We start from the raw sequence: 16,805 nt of genomic DNA, 5'->3' as shown, positions 1-16,805 counted from the left end.
TTAAGGTATCATTGATATACACTCTTATGAAGGTTTCACATGAAAGCATTGTGGTTACTACATTCACCCATATTACTGAGTCCATCCCCATGCCCCACTGAAGTCACTGTCCATCAGTATAGTAAGATGCCACAGAGTCACTACTTGTCCTTTCTGTGCTACACTTTTTTCCACGTAATCCCCCCACACACTGTGTGTACTAATCATAATCCCCCTCAATCCCCTTCTCCCTCCTTCCCCACATGCCCTCCCCCACCTGTCCCCTTTGGTAACTACTAGTCCCTTCATGAAGTCTGTGAGTCTGCTGCTGTTTTGTTCTTTCAGTTTTGCTTTGTAGTTACACTCCACAAATGAGGGAAATCATTTGGTACTTGTCTTTGTCTGCCTGGCTTATTTCACTGACCATAATACTCTCTAGCTCCATCCATGTTTTTGCAAAGGGTAGGATTTGCTTTCTTCTTATGGCTGAATAATATTCCATTGTGTTTATGTACCACATCTTCTTTATCCACTTATCTACTGATGGACACTTAGGTTGCTTCCATTTCTTGGCTATTGTAAATAGTGCTGCAATAAACATAGGGGTGCATAAGTGTTTTTGAATCTGAGAACTTGTTTTCTTTGGGTAAATTTCTAGGAGTGGAATTCCTGGGTCAAATGGTATTTTTATTTTTAGTTTTTTGAGGAACCTCCATATTGCTTTCCACAATGGTTGAAATAATTTACATTCCCACCAGCAGTGTAGGAGGGTTCCCTTTTCTCTGCATCCTCACCAGCATTTGTTCCTAGTCTTTTCAATGTTGATCATCCTAACTGGTGTGAGGTGATAGCTCATTGCGGTTTTGATTTGCATTTCCCTGATGATCACCTGTGTGGAGCATGTTTTCATGTGCCTCTTGGCCATCTGAGTTTTTTCTTTGGAGAATTGTATGTTCATATCCTCCGCCCATTTTTTAATAGGGTTACTTGCTTTTTGGGTGTTGAGGCATGTGTGTTCTTTATATATTTTGGGTGTTAACCTCTTGTTGGGTATGTCATTTATGAATATATTCTCCCATACTGTAGGATGCCTTTTTGTTCTGTTAGTCATGTCCCTTGTCGTACAGAAGCTATTTAGTTTGGTGTAATCCCATTTGTTCATGTTTGCTTTTGTTTCCCTTGCCTGAGGAGATGTGTTCAGGAAAAAGTTGCTCATGTTTATATTCAACAGATTTTAGCTTATTTTTTTCTTCTAAGACTTTTATGGTTTCATGACTTACATTCAGGTCTTTGATCCATTTCAAGTTTACTTTTTTGTGTGGAGTTAGACAATATCGAATTTCATTCTCTTACATGTAGGTGTCCAGTTTTGCCAATACCTGTTGTTGAAGTGGCTGTCATTTCCCCATTGTATGTCTATGGCTCCTTTATTGTATATTAATTGACCACATTTGCTTGGGTTTATATCTGGGCTCTCTAGTCTGTTGCATTGATCTATGGGCCTGTTTTTGTACCAGTACCAAATTGTCTTGATTACTGTGGCTTTGTAGTAGAGCTTGAAGTCAGGGAGTGTAATCCCTCCCACTTTATTCTTCCTCCTCAGGATTGCTTTGGCTATTTGGAGTCTTTTGTGGTTGCATATGAATTTTAGAACTATTTGCTCTAATTCGTGGAAGAATGCCATTGGTATTTTGATAGGGATTGCATTGAATCTGTAGATTGCTTTAGGCAGGCTGGCCATTTTGACAATATTAATTCTTCCTATCCAAGTGTGTGGGATGTATTTCCATTTATTGGTATCTTCTTTAATTTCTCTCATGAGTGTCTTTTAGTTTTCAGGATATAGGTCTTTCACTTCCTTGGTTAGGTTTATTCCTAGGTCCTAGGTATTTTATTCTTTTTGATGCAATTGTGAATGGAATTGTTTTCTTGATTTCTCTTTCTGCTAGTTCATTGTTAGTATATAGGAATTCAACAGATTTCTGTGTATTAATTTTGTATCCTGCAACTTTGCTGAATTCAGATACTAGTTCTAGTAGTTTTAGAGTGGATTCTTTATCTCTTTGTCTCTTGTGACTTTCTTTGTTTTGAAGTCTATTTTGTCTGATGACAATATCATGTCATTTGCATACAGTGACAGTTTAAATTCTTCCTTACCAATCTGGATGCCTTTTATTTCTTTGTGTTGTCTGATTGCCATGGCTAGGACCTCCATACCTATGTTGAATAAAAGTGGGGAGAGTGGGCATCCTTGTCTTTTTCCTGATCTTTAAAAAAATAATTTCAGCTTCTGGCTTTTAAGCCTGATGTTGGCTGTGGGTTTGTCATATATGGCCTTTATTATGTTGAAGTACTTGCCCTCTATGCCCATTTTGTTGAAAGTTTTTATCATGAATGGATAGTGAATTTTGTCAAATGCTTTTTCAGCGATTATGGAGATGATCATGTGGTTTTTGTCCTATTTTTTTGTTGATGTGGTGGATGATGTGAATGGATTTTCAAATACTGTGCAATCCTGGCACCCCTGGAATAAGTCCTACTTGATCATGATGGATGGTCTTTTTGATATATTTTTGAATTCAATTTGCTAATATTTTGAGTATTTTTGCATTTATGTTCATCAGGGATATTGGTCTGTAATTTTCTTTTTTTGACATGTTTTTGCCTGGTTTTGGTATAAGAGTAATGCTGGCCTTGTAGGGTGAGTTTGGAAGTATACCCTCTTCTACTCTTTGGAAAACTTAAAGGAGGATGGGTATTAGGTCTTCACTAAATGTTTGATAAAATTCAGCTATTCAGCCATCTGGTCCACAGGTTTTGTTATTAGATAGTTTTTTGATTATCAGTTCAATTTTGTTGCTGGTTATTGGTCTTTTCAGATTTTCTGTTTCTGTGTCAGCCTTGGAAGGTTGTATTTTTCTAGAAAGTTGTCCATTTCTTCTAGGTTTTCCAGTTTGTAAGCATATAATTTTTCATAGTATTCTCTAATAATTCTTTGTATTTCTGTGGTGTCCATAGTGATTTTTCCTTTCTCATTTCTGATTTGGTTTATGTGTGTAGACTCTCCTTTTTTCCTGATAAGTCTGGCTAGGGGTGTATGTATTTTGTTTATTTTCTTGAAGAACCAATTCCTGCTTTCATTGATTCTATTGTTTCTTCTTCTCAATATATTTCTGTTCTAATCTTTATTATGTCCCTCCTTCTACTGACTTTGGGCCTCATTTGTTCTTCTTTTTCTAGTTTCATTAATTGTGAGTTTTGAGTGTTCATATGGGATTGTTCTTCTTTCCTGAGGTAGGCCTGATTGCAATATACTTCCCTGTTAGCACAGCCTTTGCTGTGTACCACAGATTTTGCAGTGTTGAGTTATTTTTGTCATTTGTCTCCATATATTGCTTGATCTCTGTGTTTTTTTTTTTTTTTGGCCATTGACTATTTAGTAATTCTTTGTATTTCTGTGGAGTCTCTTGTGATTTTTTTCATTCTCATTTCTGATTCTGTGGATGTGTCTTGATTCTCTTTTTCTCTTAATAAGTTTGGTTAGAGGCTTATCTATTTTGTTTATTTTCTCAAAGAACCAGCTCTTGGTTTCATTGATTTTTTTCTATTGTTTTGTTCTTCTCAATTTTGTTTATTTCTTCTCTAATCTTTATTATGTCCCTCCTTCTGCTGACTTTAGGCCTCATTTGTTCTTCTTTTTCCAGTTTCGATAATTGTGATGTTAGACTATTCATTTGGGATTGTTCTTCCTTCTTTAAGTGTGCCTGGATCGCTATATACTTTCCTCTTAAGACTGCTTTCGCTGCGTCTCACAGAAGTTGGAGCTTTGTGTTGTTGTTGTCATTTGTTTCCACATATTCCTTGATCTCTATTTTAATTTGTTCATTGATCCATTGATTATTTAGGAGCATGTTGTTAAGCCTCAATATGTTTGTGAGCCTTTTTGTTTTCTTTGTAGAATTTATTTCTAGTTTTATGCCTTTGTGGTCTGAAAAGTTGGTTGGTAGAATTTCAATCTTTTGGAATTTACTGAGATTCTTTTTGTGAGCTAGTATGTGGTCTATTCTGGAGAATGTTCCATGTGCACTTGAGAAGAATGTATATCCTGTTGCTTTTGGATGTAGAGTTCTATAGATGTCTATTAGGTCCATCTGTTCTAGTGTGTTGTTCAGTGCCTGTGTGTCCTTACTTATTTTCTGCCCGGTGGATCTATCCTTTGGGGTGAGTGGTGTATTGAAGTCTCCTAAAATGAATGCATTGTAGTCTATTTCCCTCTTTAGTTCTGTTAGTATTTGCTTCACATATGCTGGTGCTCCTGTATTGGGTGCATATATATTTAGAATGGTTATATCCTCTTGTTGGACTGAGCCCTTTATCATTATGTACTGTCCTTCTTTATCTCCTGTTACTTTCTTTGTTTTGAAGTCTATTTTGTCTGATATTAGTACTGCAACCCCTGCTTTCTTCTCACTGTTGTTTGCCTGAAATATGTTTTTCCATCCCTTGGCTTTTAGTCTATGCTTGTCTTTGGGTTTAAGGTAAGTTTCTTGTAAGCAGCATATAGGTGGGTCTTGCTTTTTTATCCATTCTATTACTCTGTGTCTTTTGATTGGTGCATTAAGTCCATTTACATTTAGGGTGACTAGTGAGAGATATGTACTTATTGCTATTGCAAGCTTTAGATTCGTGGTTACCAAACGTTCAAGGTTGGCTTCTTTAGTATCTTACTGCCTAGCTTAGCTTGCCTATTGAGCTGCTATATACACTGTCTGGAGATTCTTTTCTTTTCTCCCTTCTTATTCCTCCTCCTCCATTCTTCATATGTTGTGTGTTTTGTTCTGTGCTCTTTCGTGTTTCCTTTAACTGCTTTTAGTGGGTAGTTGATGTTATTTTTTGCCTTTAGTTAGTATTTGGTTGGTCTGCTTTCTTTGCTGTGATTTTATTTTCTCTGGTGATATCTGTTAGGAGTGCTCCTGTCTAGAACAGTCCCTCTAAAATACCCTGTAGAGGTGGTTTGTGGGAAGCAAATTCCCTCAACTTTTGCTTGTCTGGGAATTGTTTAATCCCTCCTTCATATTTAAATGATAATCGTGCTGGATACAGTATCCTTGGTTCAAGGCCCTTTTGTTTCATTGCATTAAATATATCATGCCATTCTCTTCTGGCCTGTAGGGTTTCTGTCGAGAAGTCTGATGATAGCCTGATGGGTTTTCCTTTATAGGTGACCTTTTTCTCTCTAGCTGCCTTTAAAACTCTTTCCTCGTCCTTGGTCTTTGCCATTTTAATTATTATTTTTCTTGGTTTTGTCCTCCTTGGGTCCTTTCTGTTGGGAGTTCTATGTATTTCCATGGTCTGTTCAATTATTTCCTCCCTCAGTTTGGGGAAGTTTTCAGCAATTATTTCTTCAAAGACACTTTCTATCTCTTTTTCTCTCTCTTCTTCTTCTAGTACCCCTATAATACAGATATTGTTCCTTTTGGATTGGTCACACAGTTCTCTTAATATTGTTTCATTCCTGGAGATCTTATCTCTCTCTGTGTCAGCTTCTATGCGTTCCTGTTCTCTGGTTTATATTCCATCAATGGCCTCTTGCATCTTATCCATTCTGCTTATAAATCCTTCCAGAGTTTGTTTCACTTCTGTAATCTCCTTACTGGCATCTGTAATCTCCCTCCAGACTTCATCCCTTAGCTCTTGTATATTTCTCTGCATCTCCATCAGCATGTTTATGATTTTTATTTTGAATTCTTTTTCAGGAAGACTGGTTCAGTCTGTCTCCTTCTCTGATGTTGTCTCTGTGATCTTGGTCTGCCTGTAGTTTTGCCTTTTCATGGTGATAGAAATAGTTTGTAGAGCTGGGATGAGTGACAGCTGGAAGAACTTCCCTTCTTGTTGGTTTGTGGCCTTCCTCTCCTGGGAGAACAGTGATCTCTAGTGGCTTGTGCTGGGCAGCTGCACACAGACAGGGCTTCTGATTCTTGCTCTGATGCTATGGAGTTTATCTCCACTGTTGCTGTGGGCATGGCCTGCCTTGGGCTGCTGCTCCGATATGGTGAAGCCGCGTTGGAGGGGGAATGGCTGAGAGGGGCCTCCGTGCTCCCTGCTGCCCAGGGGATTAGAGTGCCCTGAGTTCCCCAGATTCCCTGCTGCTGAACTAAGTGTCTCAGGATGCTTCCGTCTGGTTTTGGGGTCCCTGTCCCTTTAAGACTTCCAAAAAGCACTTGCTTTTCTTTGTCCCGGGTGCAACGTCTGCAGGGACCCGCTCACAGGTCTAATTGTCCTTTTTCCCTAGTTTCCAGCACCTCATGCATGCACTGTGTCTGCGCTCTGGTGCGAATGGCTGGAGGTGGGTATTTAGCAGTCCTGGGCTCCCTCTCCCTCCCCGCTCCAACTCCTCTCCTCCCACCGGGAGCTGGGGTGAGGGGCGCTGGGGTTCCGCCAGGCTGGGGCTTGTATTTTACCCCCTTCGTGAGACGCTGGGTTCTCGCAGGTGTGGATGTGGTCTGGCTGTTGTCCTGTGTCTTCTGGTCTCTCTTTTAGGAAGAGTTTTCTTTGTTGTATTTTCAAAAATATATGTGGTTTTGGGAGGAGATTTCCCCTGCTCTACTCACGCCGCCATCTTGGCTCCGCCCCGCCATTGACTATTTAGGAGGAGCATGTTGTTAAGCCTCCATGTGTTTGTATGCTTTTTTGTTTTCTTTGCATAATTTATTTCTAGTTTCATACCTTTCTGGTCTGAGAAACTGGTTGGTACAATTTCAATCTTTTTGAATTTACTGAGCTCTTTTTGTGGCCTAGTATATGATCTATTGTTGAAAATGTTCTATGTGCACTTGAAAAGAATGTGTATCCTGCTGCTTTTGGTAGAGTGTTCTGTAGATATCTCTTAGTTCCATCTGTTCTAATGTGTTGTTCAGTGCCTCTGTCTCCTTACTTTTTTTCTGTCTGGTGGATTTGTTCTTTGGAGTGAGTGGTGTGTTGAAGTCTACTAAAATGAATTCATTGCATTCTATTTCCCCCTTTAATTCTCTTGGTGTTTGTTTCATATATGTAAGTGCTCCTATGTTGGGTGCATAGATATTTATAATGGCTATATCCTCTTGTTGGAGTGACCCCTTTATCATTATGTAATATCCTTTTTTGTTCTCTTATGACTTTCTTTGGTTTGAAGTCTATTTTGTCTGATACAAGTAGTGCAACTCCTGTTTTTTTCTCCCTATTAGTTGCATGAAATATCTTTTTCCAGCCCTTCACTTTTATTCTGCGTGTGTCTTTGGGTTTAAAGTGAGTTTCTTGTAGGCAGTATATAGATGTGTCTTGTTTTTTTATCCATTCAGTGACTCTATGTCTCTTGATTGGTGCATTCAGACCATTTTACGTTTAGGGTGATTATTGATAGGTAGGTACTTATTGCCATTTCAGGCTTTAGATTCATGGTTAACAAATGTTCATGGATAATTCCCTTTGATAACTATTTTAACATTCTAATTTAACTCAGTATGCTCTTGCAAACACAATCTAAAGGTTTTTTTTCCTCCTCTTTCTTACTCCTCCATTCTTTGTATGTTAGGTATCATATTCTGTACTCTTTGTGTATCCCTTGACTGGCTTTGAAGGTAGTGGATTTGATTTTGCATCTGCTTTGTAATTAATTTGTTCTACTTTCTTTCCTCTGGTTTTATTTTCTGTGGTGACAGCTGTTTAGTCTTAGGAACACTTCCATCTATAGAAGTACCTCTAAAATACACTGTAGAGATGGTTTGTGGGAGGTAAATTATCTCAGCTTTTGCTTATCTGGGAATTGTTTAATCCCTTCTTCAAATTTAAATGATAAGCTTACTTTGTAAAGTATTCTTGGCTTGAGTCCCTTCTGCTTTATTGCATTAAATATATCATTCCACTCCCTTCTGGCCTGTAAGGTTTCTGCTGAGAAGTCTGATGATAGCCTGATAGGTTTCTCTTTGTGTGTGATCTTATTTCTCTCTCTGGCTGCTTTTAAGACTCTTTCTTTGTCCTTCATCTTTGCCATTTTAATTATTATATGTCTTGGTATTGTCTTCCTTTGGTACCTTTTGTTGGGAGATCTGTGTACCTCCTTGGCCTGAGAGACTGTCTTCTTCCCCAAATTGGGGAAGTTTTCAGGAATTACCTTCTCAGAGACTCTTTCTATGACTTTTTCTCTGTCTTCTTCTTATGGTACCTCTACAATGCGAATATTATTTTGTTTAGATTGGGCTCTCAGTTCTCCCAATATTCTTTCACTCCTAGAGAACCTTTTTTCTCTCTGTGCTTCAGCTTCTTTGCATTCCTATTCTCTAATTTCTATTTCATTTACTGTCACCTCTACTTCATCCAATCTGCTTTTAAGTCCCTCTACTGTATGTTTCATTTCAGATACTGTATTCTTCAGTGTTTGTGTATCATTTATGAATTCCTCACTGAGTTCTTTAATATTTTTCTGTAACTCCATGAGCATGTTTATGATTTTTATTTTGAAATTCCTTCAGGAAGATTGATGATTTCAGTAACTTGACCCTCTTTATGGTGTTTGTGGGATTTTGGTTTGAACCACATTCCTTTGATGTTTCCTATTTGTGGGTGGCATAGTCTAGTGCCCAGAAGCTCTACTCTCTGGACTTGGTCAGTCCCTGAAGCAAGGGCTAGGGTTTCCAGGGAAGCAGCACTGGTTTCTGTCAGGAGGAAAGATGTCTTTCCTGTTTCCTGGCTGCTGTGCCTGTCTCTACTTCCAGGGCCAGTGGGGCAAGTGTGCAGGGAGAAGCCTCTATGCTTTGCATTTTTAGGTTCTTTAGGTGGGGCCACCCATTGGCTGGCCTGGTGCAATGGTGTGGGCCACCAGTTTGTGAGCCTGTGCTGGCCAGGAGGGATGCATAGCAGGCTGCATATTGTGGTGGGGGGCTTCAGAGCTGTGTAGGCAGCTAGGGGGATGGTGCACTTGAACCTCCTGAAAGTTCCCAACCTGCTGGCAGAGTGCACCCAGACAATTTTGTCCTCCTCTCCTTTCTCCTGAGCAGCAAGCTCTGTGCAATCCTTGCCCCTTTAGCAGCCCTCTTGCTGTTAGGAAGTCTCTCAGAGTCCCTGCTTTTTTTTTGTGCCAGAGCAGCCGTATGTGCATCCCTGTTTTCCACAAATGGCTGGAATCTCAGTCTCTCCAAGTATTCCACTTGTCTTAGCTGTCCAGCTCCACTAACCTCCAGAGCACCATGTAGTGTAGGTTTGTGGTCCCAGAGCTGATCTCCAGGGCTGGGTGTTCAGCAGTCCTAGGCCTCCATCCCCTCCCTGCTCTGTTTCTCTTCCTATTGCCAGTTAGCTGGGGTGATGCAAGGGCTTGGGTCCCTCCAGATCACAGCTTTGGTACTTTATCCTTTTCCTTGAGATATTCTTGTTTCCCCAAGTGTAGACATTCTGCTGCAGCCTTCTTTCATGTTGCTCTTTCAGGATTTGCTGTATTTGCTGTATTTTCATATTATATGTGGTTTTGGCAGGAGGTTTCTGTCTCACCTCTCATGCCACCATCTTTCAATAGTGTTACTGTTTTATTGTCTGGTTACTTTATATGGTAGGAGACAAAGTAACTTGTGGTATATCCAGACTTTATGCTGGAAAGTGACTGTGGCATATGCAAGCCCTGCATCCTTGCAACATTAAACTCGTTTCCAGCAGAGGAGAAAAAGCCTTGCTTTCCTAGATGCCTTAGCAAATATCTGTTTCCTTTTCTGTCTTGTGACTGGAGATTTCTGAATCAATCAATGTGCTGACAGGATAGGATGCTATTTTAGCAAGACTCATCTTTATGTGTATATGAATCTCATCTACATAACATGTATGTAAGTGAGGAAGAGGTAAACTTGAAAGGAAATTTCAGGATATGAAACAAATGCTGTCCAGCTCTCAGCAGATGCAGTGCCACTGTCATGATTCTTGCTAGGTTCATGGACTTAAGTACTTTTTATTTTGTATGAAGGAATACATCTATTTGTATGAAGGAATATATTTGACTCAGTCCAAACTCTTACACCATTATAACATTTTACAAATTCCTATGAGTTTCAAAATTTATGGCAAGAAGATATTTTCAGCAAAGCAAAAAGACCTGTCCATTCTGAACTACAAGGTCCTTTTTTTGTCTGGTGAGCACTTGGTATTTATGACCTATAGTATCCATTCTGATCATCCTAAAATATAATTTGATCTCAGTGTCTTGGTACCAAGGACCCTTTCCTACATATCTCATCAATAAAGCTAATTTGTGCTACAAGTATAAAAATTCCTATAAGCTGAGTAGGGGAGAGATAAGTGGAACGGAAAGAGAATGTATATTATCACTCAGCAGTCCTATTTTAAAAGTCTTTTTTATTATAAAATAAAGCACAGATACTGAAAGCCCTTGGATTTAAGCATATTTCATTGGTTTCTACCCATTGCAGTTATAATTATTGAAGCTCAAATATCCTATGTTTGGTCAATAGAAACCTTTTGAAGTTGGCTTCTGTTATGGACTAAATTCTGCTCCCCCCAGAATTCTTAAGTTGAAGCCTAAACACCCAATATGACTCTACTTAGAGATAGGGCCTTTAAGGAAGTAAGATGAAATGAGGTCATAAGGATGGTCCCTAATCCAATATGATTGGTGTCCTTATAAGAAGAAAGACATCAGGAGTGCACACATGTGGAGGAAAGGCCACGTGAAGACACAGAAGATGGCCATCTAAACTAAGGTGAAAGGTCTCAAGAGAGCTATGCCAACACCTTGATCTTGGTCTTCCATCTTCCAGAAGTGAGAGAAAATGAATTTCTGTTGTTTAAGCCACTGGTCTGTGGTGTTTTGTTATGTTGTATGTTTGTTTTGTTAGCACTAGTAGACTATCATAGTCTTTCTTCTATGACCCTAGTTAGTTATTTAATGACTTCTTTGCTATCTGGTGGACAAGATACTTCAACTAGTCTTTCATCTTCTACACTTCCTGCCTCAGACCTAGAAGCCGGCACTTTTTCAAGAAACACTTGTCTTCTTGAGATATGATATTTTGGGACTATAATCTGAGCATATGTGATGTTCTTTGCTATTCAGGTAGTCATTGTTCTGGGATTTTTCAGTGAAGGTAGGAAGTATCGATATTTTAAAGATAAAATTTTTCATGATTTCATAGTGATACTTCAAATTCAAGATTGCAGAGTTGTACTTAACTTCTTTACTATGCCTGTATCTCCTTTCTTCCACCCCCAAAAATCCTGATTTTTAGGGGTACAGGATAGAATTAGAGAACAGAGTTTCAATATTCCTTATTTGTTTTTATCCCATATTACACTCAATAGTTTTAGCTTACCATGAAATATAGTATTTAGTATTTTTCCTGTTTCCTTCTTTAGAGGCTTACATTATAAGCAATATCTATTGTCACTGTCTTTTAAATCCTTTCATTCTTATTTGTTTGATTTTACTTATTTATGTTTCATTGAGGTATAGTTGACATATAAGATTAGTTTTAGGTGTGCAACATAGTTATTCATTAGTTATCTACATTATTAAATGCTCACCACAGTAAGTGTAGTTATCATACAAAGTTATTACATTATTATCGATTATATTCCCTGTGTTATACTTTATATTCCTTTTACTTTATTTATTCCCTGAAGTTTGTACCTCTTAATACTCTTCACCTATTTCACCCATCCCATCCCACCCTGCCTCTCATAACTTTCTGAGTTGTGTTTATGAGTGTTTTTTCTTTTATTTGTTCATTTGTTTTGTTTATATTCAATATGTAAGTGAAATTGTATGGTATTATGTCTTTCATTGTCTGGCTTATTTCACAAAACAAAGTACCCTCTAAGTCCATCCATCTTGTCACTAATGGCAAGATTTCATTATTTTTATGGCTAATATTCCATTATGTATATGTATGTATACCACGTGTTCTTTATCCATTTTTCAGTAGACATTTTGGTTGCTTCCATATCTTGGCTATTGTAAATAATGCTATACTGAACATAGGGTTATTATGTATTTTTGAATTAGTATTTCCATTTTCTTGGGGCAAATACCCAAAAGTGGAATTACTGGATTGAATGGTAGGTCTGTTTTCAATTATTTGAGGAATCTCCATACTGTTTTTCATAGTGGCTGTCCCAAATTACACTCCCATCAACCCTGTAGGAGGGCTCCCTTTTCTCTACATCCTCACCAACACTTGTTATTTCTTGTCTTTTGGATAGTGGCCATTCTGACGGGTATAAGGTGATACCTCATTGTGGTTTTGATTTGCATTTCCCTGATCATTAGTGATGTGGAGCATCTTTTCATGTGTCTGTTGGCCATCTATTTGTCTTCTTTGGAAAAACATCTATTCAGGTCCTCCGCCTGTTTTGTAATTGCATTATTTGTTTTTTTTTTATGTTAGTTGTATGAGTTCTTTTAACATTTTGTATATTAGCCCATTATCAGATACATCATTTGCATATATCTTCTTGCATTCAGTAAGTTGCCTTTGCATTTTGTTGAAGGTTTTACTTCACTGTGCATTCTCTTTGATTTTTCAAAATTTATTTCCTGTCTTTTCTTTCTTTTAAGGCATTACCTTGTGTGATTTGCTCCTGTCTTCCTTTTAGCTTAGACTTCGTTTCAGAATTTTTCTTTCATCTTTAAGTTTTTCCTGAGGATTGTCACCTCATCTGAGTTTTTCTAATTCTGATTTGTGTTGTTCTTTTATGTTTTCTCTTATTTTTAGCTTGTTTGAAATTGGTTAAATTTTGATCTGGCATTTTTCAGGGGGCATGTCTTTCTGTCACAGATTCTTTGTGGGGATGTTATTCTATTACTTTTTTATTATAAATAATTATAAAATTATTTAATATAATGTTTTAATATAACTGTGTGAGATTTGACCTAAACATTTTTTGTTGTTCATTTTACTAGAAATTAGTTTTTTTTCTCCCCCTGAGCATTTATGTTGATACAGGCTTCAGGATGGCTTCTAACTTTTCCTAAATACCTCTCTTTTTGCATATCATTAAAAAAATATGGCTGCTTGTATTCTGAAATATCTTGGCTTGATTTCCCTTCCCACTTTGGTCTAGACTTTCTTTACCTGTTTCTTGGATCCCTGTTGTGTTGAATTTTAGTTCCACCTCCTGATGTTTCTCTTCTGTGTGTGGGGTCCTGTCCTGAAATGGAGCCTGTTGGAACCCTTCTGAGAGTTCAGGGGGGTCTGGGTTTGCTCCTGATCCCTCCTTCCTTTCTTGTCGTAGCTTCCCTGCAAGTACCCGGTAATCAGGAGGGCGAAACTCTCCCAGTTTCAGCTGCTGTTCTCAAGTGGGCCCGGTGTGCTTTCCTGTGAGTTCCACTAGGCTCCTCAGGCCCTGAAGACAGCATCCCAAAGCTTCCTTCTTCTCCCGCCTGCCCAGACTCTGATACTGTGAAGATCTGTGGCTATTGCTGGGTTTTCCCCACCCTGGTTATATTTTGAAATGTGTGGAGATACCGCATCATCTAGTTTTGTTATATTTTTTGGATTTCTTTTCTAGATGTTCCATCTGGTTCATGTGAGGATTTGGAGAGAGTGGAAACTAAGCCGCCACTGCCGCCATCTCTTCCTAATGTGTCCCAGTCTTCCTATTTTAGCACATTAAAAAATATACAAGCAGGTAGATGGCTGTGATAGCTTCCCATCCTAGAGCCAGAAAGGAAGACATACTAACTAATTCTGCCACTTTGAGTGAGAAATCAAGAAAAGCTCCCACAATTCTGGTTGAAGTCCCCTTCAGCAAGGAGTCTGTTGTTTTATTTTTAATTTCATTTGTCTTTAGTAATTTTATTCTTATGGAGTTTAATGTTACCATTCAGAAACATGACTACCGCTTCTGAATCCGGGTTGTGTCCTCTTGCTGTTTCTTAGCATCCTCAGTTATGTCATGTTCTTTGAAGTCAGGGTTTGAAATATTTAAAAAATGTGTCTTCTTACCAAGTAGTATCTGTTAGGATTCCATCTGGCTTCTCTTCCTTGTGATGTTCGTTCTGTTTACAATGACAGAACTGTAGCCTGGGTGTTGGTTCATCAAGCGTCTTATGTCCTTTGTGCTGGTACTGGGAACAAAATGTAAGGCATGGTTCTTTCCTGAGCAAGTATGGTTCATCTTATTCTGTCCTTTGCACTGACATAGGAAGTAAGGGAAAACTAGTTCTTGTGGACTCTTTTTCACCTTCACTGTGACCCCAACTTAAGTGGCTTCAGCATATTTTGTAGGTGGTACTGATGAAAATGATCTGCCAATGAGACAACTAGATCTTTGAATTATAGTCCTTATTTGGTTTGGGGTTTAGTTTTATGTTGTTACTACCAACTTCCAAGATTCTAAATAAAAGTCTGAATTAATCAATGCAGACCCTCATCAACTTGAGGCATGTGTTTGCTCTAAGTGCTCTGAATGGCTGTCTCTGCTTGTTAAGAGTCACCGAGACATGGCGGTGTCTCTCCCACATTATGTTTAGGATAGTGCTGAAAATCAATTTTAGCTTCTTTCTAAATGTACTTTCCTCCATTTAAAATTGAGTGAAAAGGCAAGTGGTAACTGTAAAACTTTATATTTTAGCCAGTCTTATTTTTGAAAATAATTCCTTGGATGCTTCCTAGCTTGAAATTTATTTTCTTCCAACTTACCAAACATATGACTTCTTTCAAAATGGGAAACAAAAATGGCCAGTTATGTGTTTAGACAAACCATGTAGAGATTCAAGACTATCGCTTTCCTCTGAGTACATGGTGAAGAAGGTATTTGGGAATCCCTTTGCCTGTTTCCAAACACCAGCTCCACCATTCTGTAGTACGTTGGTATGTGACAGTGGGAGTTTTCAAAGCCTCTTTGTGCCTCCATTTGCTCCTATGTAAAATGTCATAGTAATGGCCCCTGTATCCTAGGATTAATGTGATGATTAAATTAGGTAATGCATATACATGGTGGATCATCAACTATTGGTTCAATGATTGAAAATGGAACGCTTACGATTTATTAGGCACTGTGCTAGATTACTGAGATATAACAATGAGTGAAAATTCCTTCTTTATAGTATAGTATTGAGTTTGAGTCATATATTACTATGGTATAAAGTGATTAGTAATCACATGAGGAAATATATAATATTGCAACCATAGTAAATGCAATGAGAGAGGTGTGAGGCACTCCCGGCACGTCTAATAAGGACAATAGCTATCTGCGAGATTAGGGAAATTTCCTTTTAAGACAAAGCAAAGATTAAGGAAGATTGGGTTAAGATCTAAAGCAAAATAGGTGGGACTGAATTAGGTGAAGGTGGGTGTTCACCATGTGTGTAGATGAGCACATGTAGGGCAAAAATATCCCGTTCAGAGTGAAGGGTGTGGAGAATGGTTCTGTGGCAAGAGGGACCTTGGTGGATATGAGGAACTGAATTAAAGCCAGTGTGTGAAGAGAAGAGCACGAGGTCCATGTTCCTTGTGATGAAGCTAGACCAGGAGGGAGGGAAGGAGAGGTCATAATGTGGGGCCTTTATAAGCCATATATAAGAATGTGGTCCAGCAAAATGATGTTAGCTATTTGAATTCTGGAGAGATATTTGCAATGATCTATTATTATTATTGTTATTGTATCCTTTTTATTCCCTAGCTATGTTTCTCATATAAAATATGTTTATGTATTTTAGTATTTACTTATTAGTTCTTTTCCCTAATCTCTGTTATTGTTATTCTTTCAACTCTAATTCTTCAGTCTTTCATTTAGGAATAAAGTTGAGAGGATAGCTTTGTTTTCTTTCAATCAGTTTTAATGTTTGAAGTGGCATTTGCTTTTGTATAACTTTAGGCAAGATAAATGAAGAACAATTGCCAAAATGTTACCTACTGTGACACATATAAATATTTTATGCCTTATTGCTTTTGAAAAATGTTCAAATGCTATCATTTGTTATTTGTCTAACTTAAACAAACTAAAGCCAAAATCATTAGAAATTTTGGGGTCCTTTGTTGGCAGGAAGCTCAGACTGTTTTCAGATGTTTCGATCTTACTCAGAATCAAATTTTAGAAATGCGAGGTCTGAGGCTGACTCTGTGGGAAAAGGGAGGAGTTTGAAAGGTGGCTATCATGTGTCCGTGTGTGTGTGTGTGTATGTGTCCATATGTGGATATTTTACAGTTGCTGATCTATAGCTGGTCAATGAAGAGCTAACACGTGAGCTGTGAAACTCTCCAGAGATTAAAGGCTATGACTCTTCTTCCTACTCTGAAATAAGGGAGTAATGTATAGACCACGCAAATAAAGTGTGGGGAGCTTTACATCATACGATGGTGCCCCATCAGGGTGATCCCCGTTAGGCGCTCTTCCGTGCTGCACGGCTTCTCCTCTTTGTTCTCTAGCATACCTGCTGGGTATAAAGGTGCTTACCTGTATTGTTGTGTAATTTGCCTATTACTATTACACTAGCAAACTTGGCTAGTTTTACTTCGTCTTTGCTTATTATTCTGTTATAAAATGAGGTTTAGCTCATCTGGGATGAGAGCTGTTAATCATATTAGCAATTATTTTAACCATAACAATAACATATATGTAATAACTTCTCATTTCATGTACTACACATCTTCACAGGAATTTTTATGAAAATAGTTATAAAACTAAAAACTGTTTTGAATGATATGAGTTGTCTCTAGAAGTGAGGTGACAAGTAGAATTTTGGCTGCTGGGTTTGGGCCCATTGCTCTTGATCTTTATCACATCATTATCATTGACAATCGCTTATTCCATAAGAAGCACAAGCATAATGCAAGCTGAGAAATCTGGTG

General features: G+C 38.2%; 1 protein-coding gene across 2 annotated transcripts in view; it reads left to right on the top strand.

Annotated features, from left to right (window-relative positions):
• GPC5 (glypican 5) overlaps nucleotides 1-16,805 on the top strand; it is a 1,280,510-nt gene that overhangs the window by 39,098 nt on the left and 1,224,607 nt on the right. The window lies entirely within an intron of this gene.

Source organism: Manis javanica, chromosome 9 (assembly GCF_040802235.1).
Source record: "Manis javanica isolate MJ-LG chromosome 9, MJ_LKY, whole genome shotgun sequence".
In the NCBI taxonomy this organism is placed as follows: Eukaryota; Metazoa; Chordata; class Mammalia; order Pholidota; family Manidae; genus Manis; species Manis javanica.
This window is presented reverse-complemented; position numbering and strand designations above follow the sequence as displayed.